Raw genomic sequence first — 12,146 nt, 5'->3', positions numbered from 1 at the left:
CCACTCTGGGGAATTGCTTGGGCATTTGGTGTGGGGCTGGAGTGGAGCTGGGGGAGGAACAAGGGAGGAGGGTTGGGAGAGGGAGCTGGGATTGACACGTGAATCATGCATATTTCTAATTTAAATAAAATATATAATGGAATAAATAATTGAATATGATAACATGTAGCAAAATATAATATAGTAACTTTAATTATTTTTCTAAGGATTGTCAGTCTTTCATGAATTACCAATAAATACATGTATGAACAGATATATAGAGGTTATGTATTTATATGTAATCTGTCTATCTGTTTGCTTGTGGATCTTATTCACGTGTGTGCACTAGAAGTCTCAAAATCTGAGGTTTCCTAGTTTAAAAACTAGCTATGCTGACTCAAGGTTTTTTTCAATTATAAGCATCATAACTATAATAATGTCTACCACATAGTTTGAGCTTTGAAAATAACTAAGAAATTAAGATATGAAATACTCACTGAGATAGAAAGATTGTAAGGATTAAAGGCTCATAGTGTAACCCACTCGTTCTTCTGAGCATCCAAATGAAAACAGAACATTTCAGTGTTCACAATGTAAACCACTTTATATGAATATTTTTATAAAAACGAATGTTTTACCTGCATTTTCGTAAGGAAAATATGTGCATGTCTTGTACCCTCAGAGGACAGAACAGGTTACAAAAGTCCCTGGAACTGAAGTCAAAGATAGCTGAGGGTCACCATGTGGGTGTGAAGAATCAAACCCAGGTCATCTTCAAGGTAATCAGCTTCCTTTTGGTTACCACTGGGCATTGTCTACAGTTCCATGAACATGTATGTCATCTCAGACTTGCACATATAGTCAATGTAATGTAACTCATATTCCTAAAAGAATTTCTAAAGATAATAAACTCAGTTTAGATTTCATGTAGAAAGTCAAGGGACATGATAGCTAAAACAATCAGAAGGCTAAAAAGGTGACATATTTTATAACTAGAATGATCTTTTTGTATTAACTTACAATAATATAGTCTATGTGTACAATTTGTGCACATATAGACAAGTAGATGGATGGAACAACAAAAAGAGACAAGAAATACATCTTACCCACACAGGAGTTCTAAAAAACAACAACAACACAGAATGGAGCCCTTTTAAGACAACAATCCCCCCCCTTTGATTTCATATAAGCAAACCTATTTTCCAGTTCACAGTGTGATTAAAAGTTATATGGATTATTTTAAAATATTATTTGATAATTGTAAGCAAATAGTTGAACTAGGAGCCATTAGAAACATAACTGAAGTGGTGCAGACAGGTGAGAGCATCAGTACCCCACAGATACATCAGAGAATTTGGTTAGACAGTTTTTCCTTCCTCTTGCACATGGACTAAATCCTTTGTGAGAAAAACAGGATACATTTCTACTGTCTAGTTCTCTCAGTTCTGATTTTAAAGAACATGTGCTGGAATGTTCATAGAAGCTTTCACTCTTCTTTTTATGTTCCAACTGGTAGTACAATTCAGATTCCTCACAGCGAACAACTGTGTCCTCAGTTAAGACAGAAATGTATTGCTATTCCTAATAATTGGAGATGAAAGAAAGAATGGTATTTAGGGTAAATATAGGACTTCTTACTCTCTTGTGAGTTCTACAAATCTATAGAACTTTAGTTCTATAAAAACAAATGGCTCTCCAGTAGCTTTGAAAGATTCTGTGACATATGAGGAAGAGTTTTAGTGGGTGAATCAGGAGAAGTTACAGCTGGGCAGCCCAGGCTCTCACTTCTCTTTCATGAGGTTTATGTTATGACTTGTGTCACATTGAGAGGGGTATCATCATCTTGCAGACAGAAATAAGATGCAATGTCTTCAGACTCCAGGCTGCTGATGGTGAGAGAATAATCTGTCCCAGACCCACTGCCACTGAACCTTGATGGGACGCCATCTGCCAATCTATTTGCAAAATAAATCAGGAGCTGAGGAGCTTTCTCTGGTTTCTGCTGGTACCAGTTTAAATAACTGTTAATGCCTTGACTGGCCTTACAAGTAATCGTGGCTCTGTCTCCCAGAGAGGTAGACACTGTGGATGGAGATTGGGTCACTGGATATCACATCTGGCACCTAGGAATGGAGACATAATAAATTCCCACATTGTTAGGCATAGGAAATGACCTCCCCAAATTCTAATCAAAACTAATCACAGTGTAACAGAGATATTCCCATTTTTTTTCACCTGGAAGCCAGAGCAATAGGAGCACTAGAAGCTGAGCAGGGTTCTTCAAATCCATGCTGTGTCCTGACTGCAATGGCAATGGCCCAGGATGTTACTGGCATATGAAGAAGTTCTCAATGCTGTGCAGTGAGTGCATGCAAATTGTTAGGAACCAGTTAGGGCTGGACACAGCTGCAAGTCATTCTTATTACTGAGCACATGTCATGTTCCCTAGATGCCTAAGGTCAAACCACAACCATGCCTCCAAAGACTGCACTTTGTTAAAGGTTTGAAATTATAGATGATGTTTTTGAGGTATTTCAAAAATATATTGTCAACTATATTAATAGAAGTTGATCTGATATTTCTGTCAGAGAATATTTAACAGAGAAGGGAAATTAAATATTTACCTCATTGAAATAATTCTAATTGGATAAAAACCATATATTCATGTTTTGGGGGCTTTCAGTGTTTACTTTAATTTAAAACACAGAGATTTAAATGACCAAACAGCACCATTTTCATGAAATTTAAAAGGAAGACTTAATAGCCTTTGCCATGCTTAATAAAGAACAAAACATGAAACTACACATCGGTGCACGTATAACACCTTGATCCCAACATGATGCACCACTTGGAATTCTGCCTTCATATGAAGATGGAGGCACTTTCATAATCACAGACTACTAGAGTAGTACCTTTTGATGAGTTTGGGATCCTCCATATTTGGCCACTGTTCTGCCATTTTCTGCAATCTCCAACAATTCCTCAGTTTAATGGCATTGTTGACTAGTAATGACAGACCTGAACACTTTAACAGAAAACATTACATAACTCTCCTCTGGATTGCAAATGATACGTTCACATTTAACTCTTGAACAGTAAACTGGAAACCTCACCCTGTTTCAGCCAACAGCTTCACTGTCAGCATGTGTATGTCTGTCTGCAAACAATCTAAATACCACAGATAACACACCTGTAAGTTGGCCATCCATTGTTATTCATCGCCTGGTTATGTATAATCTACTCTGTCTTCAGTTTAGTTCTGCTAGAGTCAGGTAATCCCCACAGTCTTTTAGAAACATAACTTTGCAAGGCCAGAGAGTGTTACAGCTTGAGCCCAACCCTGTTAATTTTCCAGATGCCTGGACTTGACTAATGGATGTGAGTAAACACCTAGTCTTGATCAACTTTTTCAAGATACAGGACAACCTCCCCATCCAGGGTACCACACAGCAGTTTTTGGATGGATTAATAGTATTTTAGTTTCTTGGACACTTTACTGTATTTCTGCTGATAATTACCAGCTGTATCTGTGCTTCTCTTTTATCTTTGAGTCTTGGAAGACAGTATTGCCTTCTAACATGATATCCACAGTATCTGAAGGAAGCCTTGTTCAGAACACTTTGAATGGGTGATAAGAAGAGAACAACAGTTCCTCTCAACCTAAAACAACATATAAATCATATTTTGCAGAGCTTCTGGTGTTTGAATTCTTATCACACCTCCTTTAACATATATACATGGAATTAAAGAAATTTTCAACTTCCCTTCCCCAATGGCCCTTAGATTTGATTAAGTAATAAATGACTTTGTTTCCTAACAATGAATGTGTTGATGCTACAGTAGTAAGCTTTCACCAAAACTCCAACAACTTCTTCAGAAACTCTAACATATTTATAGTATAATCATCAGTAGGCACTATGATTTGTGTGTCTTCCTACTCTGTTGATTAACAAGTAGTTCAGAAGTCTTGAACAGACTCAGTTTCCAAGTACTAGATTAATACTTACACAGTTACAATTACGCAACACAATGAACTTGATGAAACAAGAGAGAACAATGGTTGAGCAGAAGAAGCTATTGAAACAAAAACTCCCTGTTCCACCACCTGTCAAAGAGATTTTTCTTCCAAGGGGGATTTCCATATGGGCAGCACTTTAACATTGCTGACAGCAATAATTTTTCAAAACTCCTCAAGCAATTTGTCAGGGACACCAGATGTCAGGCATCATGCCCTGTTTTAGAAATGTAGCCTTGATTCTGCTCTTACTGAGCCAATAATTCCTTGTGGTTAGACCATCATGCAAAAATTCTATTTGAATTAATGTTTACTAGTGATTGTCAAAATGACATGGACTGCATTAAGCAATTAGACAAGTTTCTGCACACTGGTGGGATATTTATTGATTTGGTGGATATCTAGGTATGATTGTGAATAATTATCTTTAGGAGGATACCTGAATTGGGAACATTTACTCTGAATCTTAGGGGTATCTTAACATGGTTTCTCAGATATAATATAAAGATGTCTCAGAGCATATTTTGGTTCCAATCCTGTGTGCCCTTGAATACTGCTGGTGGTTCCATAATAATTTATGGCAAGTTCATGATCACTATTATTATCCCTTCTATTGCCACTGCTGTAACCATACTTTACTGACATAAGAAATGTGATTCTTTGGAACTCCAAATTGAATTAAAGACTAGCTCATCTCTAGGAAACATTCAATCCATCTTTACCATGAGGAAAATGTATCAAAACTCAGGAATGAGCAGCAACTTTTTTCCCAGGTTCTCCACTGTGAAAACAAGCATTGTTGAACTATGAGCTCACATTACTTAAGCCAATATAATGAATCTGTTTATTTCTAAATATTTCTTTTTTTGGTTATGGCATATGATAAATGCTCATAAGTTACTTTATTTGTAATTGGTCTAGACAGAATTCTACATGTGTTACATCTGCCGTCCATTTCTACCAAAAACTGAGGTAATTTAGGGATATTTATATAATACACAAGCTATGTCTATGTGATTAATAAGACTGGGGATATCAGAAATATCAATTGTCATCCACTTCAAATCATAGACTACTCATTTTTAAAGTATTATAAAAACTAGACAACTGGAAGGAAACTAAAACATTAGTCTGAGCTTCTTATTCAAAAATTGCACAGGATATTTGACTACTGTTCTGGAAGAGGATGGAAACAGGTTTATCAGTTGTGTTACTAATAATACAGACATTGCAGATAAAGAACATCAGGTGCATTTTCAGACATCTTCATGAAACAATTTTTAGTGGTTGGGGACATTGTGTGTTTAGGAAGATGTCATATGAAACCACCTTTTATGGGTAAAAAGAATAAAGACTGAATATAAATATACAAATAGGAAAGGAGAACGGCACGGACAGTAGTGGACTATGAATCCCTCTTGGAGAAAGGACCAATAATGTGACGCTGTGTTTCAACAACACCTAGATGAGAACAGTGACAAAAAATATATAATGCTTGGTTTGGATTATCTCAAATTCACCAGCAATATGGTTGTAAAGGATTGATGCAAACAAATTAGGAGATTAAAGCAACTTCAAAGCAGACACATGTAATAACTAAAAGCACAAAACTTTTTACAAGGGGGGTAAGAAAAGGTTAATGTATCAAATGCGATAAATCAAGGATAAGACATTGCCAAGGTAGGAGACATTATGGGAGGTATTTAGTCTATATGCTTGCTATATAAGAAAAGTAATAGTGATATTTCCAGGGAATAATGTCAAAATGAAATACTCCTTGAGAGTGAGAACTTTAAATTGCAAATAGCCTAGCTTCTGATGGAGGAAGAATTTTTGTGAACTCACACAAAGAATTATAAAACAGGTCATAGAATATACTTTTTCAAGAACTCCATAGAAACATCGAATATAATATTAAGATTCAGAGAGAGCTAATTATACTGCTTTGGAATGAGCAAAAATTTCTTCAAAGCAAGAAGTTTTTATCAAACAGGCCTGTCACTTGCTTGAAAGAGTTTTGTTAATCTGATTTAATTTCAATCCAGTTTGTCATTTGAATAGAGGAGGACAACTGAATTTTTTAGTTAATTGTATATCCAGTCACATTACTAAAGGTATATATTAGCTACTGAAGTTCCCTTGTATAACTTTGGAGATTTCCCTTTATACTACCATATCATCTGAAAATAGTGATACTTTGAATTCCTCCTTTCCAATTTATATCTGTTCTATCTCTTTTTGTTGTCTTATTGTTCTTGGTAGCATACCAAGTGCTATATTGAGTATATATGGAGGGAGAATAAAACCTTGTCTAATTCCAGATTTTAGTATAATTGCTTTGAATATCCATTTATTTTGACATTGGCAACAGGTTGCTGTAAATTGCCTTCCTTCCAAGAATTTCATCATGAAGTGCTGTTGAATTATGTCTATGGCTTCTACTGCTTCTAATGAAATGATCATGTTTTTTTTTCACTTTGTTTATATTGTATATTACATTGACAGATTGTCAAATGCTGAACCACACCTGCATCTCTGGGATAAAGCTTAATTGATCATGATGATGATTCCTCTAATATTTTCTTGGGTTGGTTTACCCATGTTTTATTGAATATTTTTGCATCAATGTTCATGAGGGAAATTGGTCTATAATATGCTTTGTGTTGGGTTTTCCTGTGTATGAGATATCAGGGTGATTTTGGACCCATAAAATGGATTTAGCAATGTTCCTGCTTTTCTAGTTAGTGGAATAATTTGAGGATTGTAAAAAAAAAAAGCTTTTTCCTTTGAGAGAAGCCTTCCTGCCAGCCTGGTTCTAGAGCCGCATCAGTCCCAAATAAACACACAGGAGGCTATATTAATTATGAAGCTGTTGGCCTTGCTTGGTTCTTACTGGCTATCTCTGACATAAGTAATTCCCCATAATTGTTAATCTAAGTATTTCTCTTACCGGAAAATAGTTCCAGGCTTCCTACCCCATGGCGATACATCTTGACTCTTTGTGTTTCTCCTTCCCAGAGTCCTTCTGGACTCCTAGTCCCACCTATACAACTTCCCTATTGGCCAATAGTGCTTTATTGACATATCCACAGGACTTCTGCATCATCTCCTCTTTTCTGTCTAAACAAAAGTAAGGTCTTAACTTTAACATAATTAAATTATATATAACAGAATAGTTATCAAGTCAGAACACAGTTACAATATGTTGTCTATCAACATTCAGCAAGATTTAAAGAAAATATCATCTATCCCATTCTTGTGAGTTTAAAGTTATATATGTAGCTTATCTTTTATCATAACTAAGGAAAACTATAATTATAACTATCTATCTTCAACTCCATCAAAGACCACAGAAGGATAATATATAAACACTAGGATTGACAGATCTATCTTACTGCCTGTACAGTCACCTGAAGTTCCTCTGTAACATTGGGGCATCCATCTTCAGCCCATAGGCCACAATGTGTCTGGAACACTTCGCAGCAAAGCAGGAAATTTCAAACTGTCCATCTGCATTGGCAGTCTGTTAGTTATGTTTCTGTGTCCTGCAGAAAGTCTTGTAGACTCTTCCATGAAGCAGGAACCCTGTAAGACTGAGTTCAGCAGTCACTTTCCTGTGGGTCCTGCATGTCCAGATTATACAACGATAGTCAAGCAGTACAGGCAAGAGCAGTTTCTTGCCCAAATGGCTAATCTTGCCATGTTGAAAGCAAACTCCATAACAAGTTTCTTCAATGCCCATCTTCCTCTCAGACGTAATTGGTGCTGCCAGGAGCAAACATTTCTCATTGTCAAGTAAAACCCTAAACCATTTTAAATGCCATTTTCTGAAGTTCTTTGAGAGGTTTGAAGACTGTTTATCTATCTCAAATATATTTCTGTATATCTAGAAAACCTAACTTACCTAACTATAAATTCTATTATAAGTAACTATCTTTAGTCTGTGTTCAATTATGCATTACATTTTAAAAGATCAGTATAAGCACAATACTTAATCAAGAGAAGAAATATACCATCACAAAATTGACCTGGAATTTGTATCAATAAATGAAAAACAATACCCATACCATAATTCCATTTTTTACCAATAAAAAGAGATTGTTTGTGATCATTAACCAATTATAAACAACCCATTTAAATGAAAACAAAGGTTTATAAACAAGATGGGAATTAGGACATCACTCATTCCAAACTGCTTCATGCTGGAAGGGGGTGCTGTTCATACCATGGGGATCATGAAAAAACTCAGAAACCTGTATAAATCCATATTTTTGTGGTCTGTAAGACTGCATCATCTTAGCTGTTTCAGTTGTTGGAACACTTGGTCCACTGCTTCCAGGGGTCTTGGTTCATCAAACCACAGAAGCCTGTAAGGAATCCTCAGCTTTTCATTTTCTGTAGAAACATAAGCAAAATCTCCTTTCCCAAGTAACATATCCTTATACTTAAATTTTGAAGTCAAGGCATTTTCAAAAGATATGTTGAATTAATTTAGCAGCATTTATAATCAAGTGTACTTTAGCAGCTGTTCCTTCCTGAGCAATCAAAAAACTGAAAATCAGAGTATCATACAGTATCCAGACTCTCTGTGTATTTTCCAACTTTACATGGCTTATTTATTTATTTATTATTACTTTATTTCTTTCCCTTTTATTTATTTTTCTCTGAGACGCGGTTTCTCTTTGGAAATCTGCCTGCCTCTGCCTCTGAAGTAATTCCTACCAGTGTGCGCCACCATAGTCGGCTTCTCTATTTTCTCTCTCAATCTTATGTATATTTTTAAACACACTGTAAACCTTCAGATGTTTTCTTCATCCAAGTCTGACTTTACTGTAAATCTTTATGTTTTTCTGGCCACGTGTCTTATCTGTAAATCCACGGATGTTTTAAACTGCCGTTGTTTTTCAAGATGGTGGGCATAAGCGTGACTCCAGGTGCCGGCTTGGAGATGTGGTCACTGCCACTTCCAGCTGTAAGTACAACTTTTAAATCATTAGCAAAGCCTCTTAAATAACGTTGTTGGCTTTGGGTTTTTTATGCTGAGTCAGCATGACTGCCTTAAGCAAGCCATGAGTCTCTGTTTGCCGCTAGCAAAACAGAGCCCACCTGAGAAAATGCTGATACCAAAAATCTGTGCTTCTCTCCATTCTTCTGTATCTAAAATTCCTTTAAAGCTTTTGTCATTCTATGTGGAAATTCTTCATCCCACTCCTGATCACCATTATGTAAAGAGAAACCTTTTTCTTGAGAGTATTGGATCTTCTTTGAAAGTCTAGTAGATTTTCACAACTAAAACCACCTGGCTCTGTGCATTTGTTGCTTGGGAGATTTTGATAACTGACTTTGTTTCTTTAGGTGTTATAGTCATGTTTAAATTATTTACCTAGATTTACCTTAATTTTGGTAAGTGGTATCTGTGGAGAAAACTGTCATTTCTTAAATTTTCCAATTTTGTGGAGAAAAGGTTTTGAACTATGACATATTAACTGTCTAGATTTTCTTGGTATCTCTTATTATATCCTGCTTTTATTTCTGACTTTAGATAAGATAATCTCTCTTTCTCTTTCTCTCTGTCTCTGTCTGCCTCTGTCTCTGTCTCTGTCTCTCTCTCTCTCTGTCTCTCTCTCTCTTGCTCTCTCCCTTGCAGTTAGTTTGGATAAACTCTTTCTATTTTGTTGACTTTCCAAAGGATCAAGTCTTTGTTTCATTAATTCTCTCTATTTTTCTCTTTATTCCTATTTTATCAATTTCAAAATTTCTGACTTTGAATATTTCCTGAGATCTACTTCTCTTGGTTTAGTTTGCTTCCTTTTGTTCTACACCTTTCAGGTGTTCTGTTCAGTGGCTATTATGAGTGCTTTTTACTTTCTTTATGAAAGCATATATTGCTAGGAATTTTTCTCATAGCACTGCTTTCATTGTGTTCCATAAATTTGGGTATGTCATCTATTCATTTTTTTGTATTTTTTTTTGTTGTTGTTTTCTCCCTTGACCAAGTTATCATTTATTAGGGAGTTATTCAGTTTCCATGCGTTCCCAGGCTGTTGTTGGAATCTAGCCCAAATCCATTGTAGTTTGGTCAGATATATTGGTTATTTCCATTTTCTTGTATCTGTTGAGATTTTCTTGGTTACCAAGTATGTCAATTTTGGAGAATTGTCCATGAGACGCTGAAAAGAAAGTTATTCTTTTGTGGCCTCTTCTTTGAACTTGTAGTCTTGTTAATCAATTAATTTAAAAATAAACTCGAAAAAGAAAGATTATTAGAATTGAAGAGTCAAATAATATGGAAAGAAAAGTTCCTATCTCAGTAGCTTATAGAGAAAAGAGAAGGAAAAGATGTCAAGAGGAAAGAAATATTTTTAGTTATCCATAGAGGCCAGCAAGTAGACAAATGGAAAAAGGAGAAAGGAAAGTCTGAGAACAAGGAGAAAAGCCAAAGAATAAATGGAAGCACACTTAGGAAAGAGATAAAAAGAGAAAAGATAACATTGAACTTCTCTCTCTCTCTCTCTCTCTCTCTCTCTCCCTCTCTCTTTCTCTCTCTCTCTGGATTATTTTGTTATTGATATTGTTTTACATACCAATCCAATTTCCAACTCTCTCCCATCTTCCAAGTCCTGCTTTCCATCCCCTCTTACCCTCAAACCCATCTACTCTACTCCACTGTTTCTCTTGAGATACATATAGACATCCCATGGATATTAGCCATTCATTGTATTCCAAGTTGTAATGAGATTAGGGAACTTCCTCTTCTATTAAGGCTTGATGGAGTATTCCACTGGGAAGAAAAGAGTCCAAAAATCAGGTAACACACTCAGAGACTGTTCTCACTGTTAAGAGTCTTGCAAGAAGACCAAATTACACAATTGTAACAAAGTTCTACTTTTCTTAGTAACTAAGGAAATCTAGCAGGAAGCCGATGGAAAACTCTGCCCTGGAATCTACTACAAGCATTATGAGAAATAAAAAAAAATGCATTGTCTCATTAAGTGTTGGTTCCTTTTCCTCCATTCTTCTTGTTCATCTCTGCTTTTCTTATTAGTCACCCAAAATATCAGCAGTCCCTGGAACAATACTGGAAGCCCTCTTCTTCATATTTGGATTAAAGAGCCACTGATATTCAAGGCAAGAATACAACTGAGATTTGATCTAGGATTTTTGTGATTAGATTTTCCTACAGAAAAATATGTATGTTCAGATGTATGAAAATATTTATAAGAGCCAAGCATTAGGTAAGCTCACCTTTCTGATGAAGATCATATAAAATGGCTTTATGCTTTCAGCAATGAATACAAAGTACATCAGTATGAAATTCTAGATTAGTGTTAGGGACACTGGATGCATAAGACAATGGTTTTCTAAGACAAGGTCAGAGATCACTGGATTAGAAAACTTCAGGAAGGCTATGGAAAATCAGCTTAAACTGGCGCTTACCTAGAGAAATACAAAACATACCCAATCTCTCATGTTGATATTCAAGAGCTTTATTCATTAAAGACTGAAATCAAGGTTAAGAATTTTCCTGATATTTGTGCCTCCCAAGATAACCATTCACGGATATGATTCCAAATCTTAGAAAAAGTTTCTGAGACATACTAAATCTAACTGTTTAAGAACACTAAGATCTGAAGAACAAGTGGTAGTATAAAAATGGATAATAAGGACAAAACAGCATTTAAATATACTTTGTTAAATTTTCATATATATATAGATATTAATTTTGAGGTTATTATTTCCTATAGACACTGTTCTCACTGTTCTTAACTTCATCAACAACAGTCTCTTGTTGCACAAAAAACCCAGACACAAATATTGGGATTCAATCTGAAGATCAGAGAAGCAAAGTAGCCAGCAACTACAGAAGTCTCACATCAATCAATGGTCATAATTAAGGGGCCATACAGCAAACCTCGGCTTGCATCTCTAGACTGCACAGTCATTCATTAAGCCTCAGAATCCTAGACTATTCCTCAGATTCACTCATACTACAATGAGTTCTTCGGCCTTATATTACACTCTTTGCCTAGCCATTTCATTCCTGTATCCATCTCCCCAGTGCTGGCATTAAAGGCATTAGTGCTGTTATTCTTTGAGACTGATTCATTTTTGAGTTTCCCTGGGTGCCCTTGGACTCATAAATAATATATCA

The 12,146-nt window shown here is 35.7% G+C and overlaps 1 pseudogene; it reads right to left on the bottom strand.

The window, feature by feature from the left end:
* Positions 1-1,780: 1,780 nt before the first annotated feature.
* LOC101832376 lies at positions 1,781-2,269 on the bottom strand (annotated as a pseudogene).
* Between the last annotated feature and the right edge of the window lie 9,877 nt (positions 2,270-12,146).

Source organism: Mesocricetus auratus, unplaced genomic scaffold, assembly GCF_017639785.1.
Source record: "Mesocricetus auratus isolate SY011 unplaced genomic scaffold, BCM_Maur_2.0 Super-Scaffold_100676, whole genome shotgun sequence".
NCBI classification, from domain to species: Eukaryota; Metazoa; Chordata; class Mammalia; order Rodentia; family Cricetidae; genus Mesocricetus; species Mesocricetus auratus.
The sequence above is the reverse complement of the archived record's forward strand: the minus strand, read 5'-3'. Positions and strand labels throughout refer to the sequence as shown.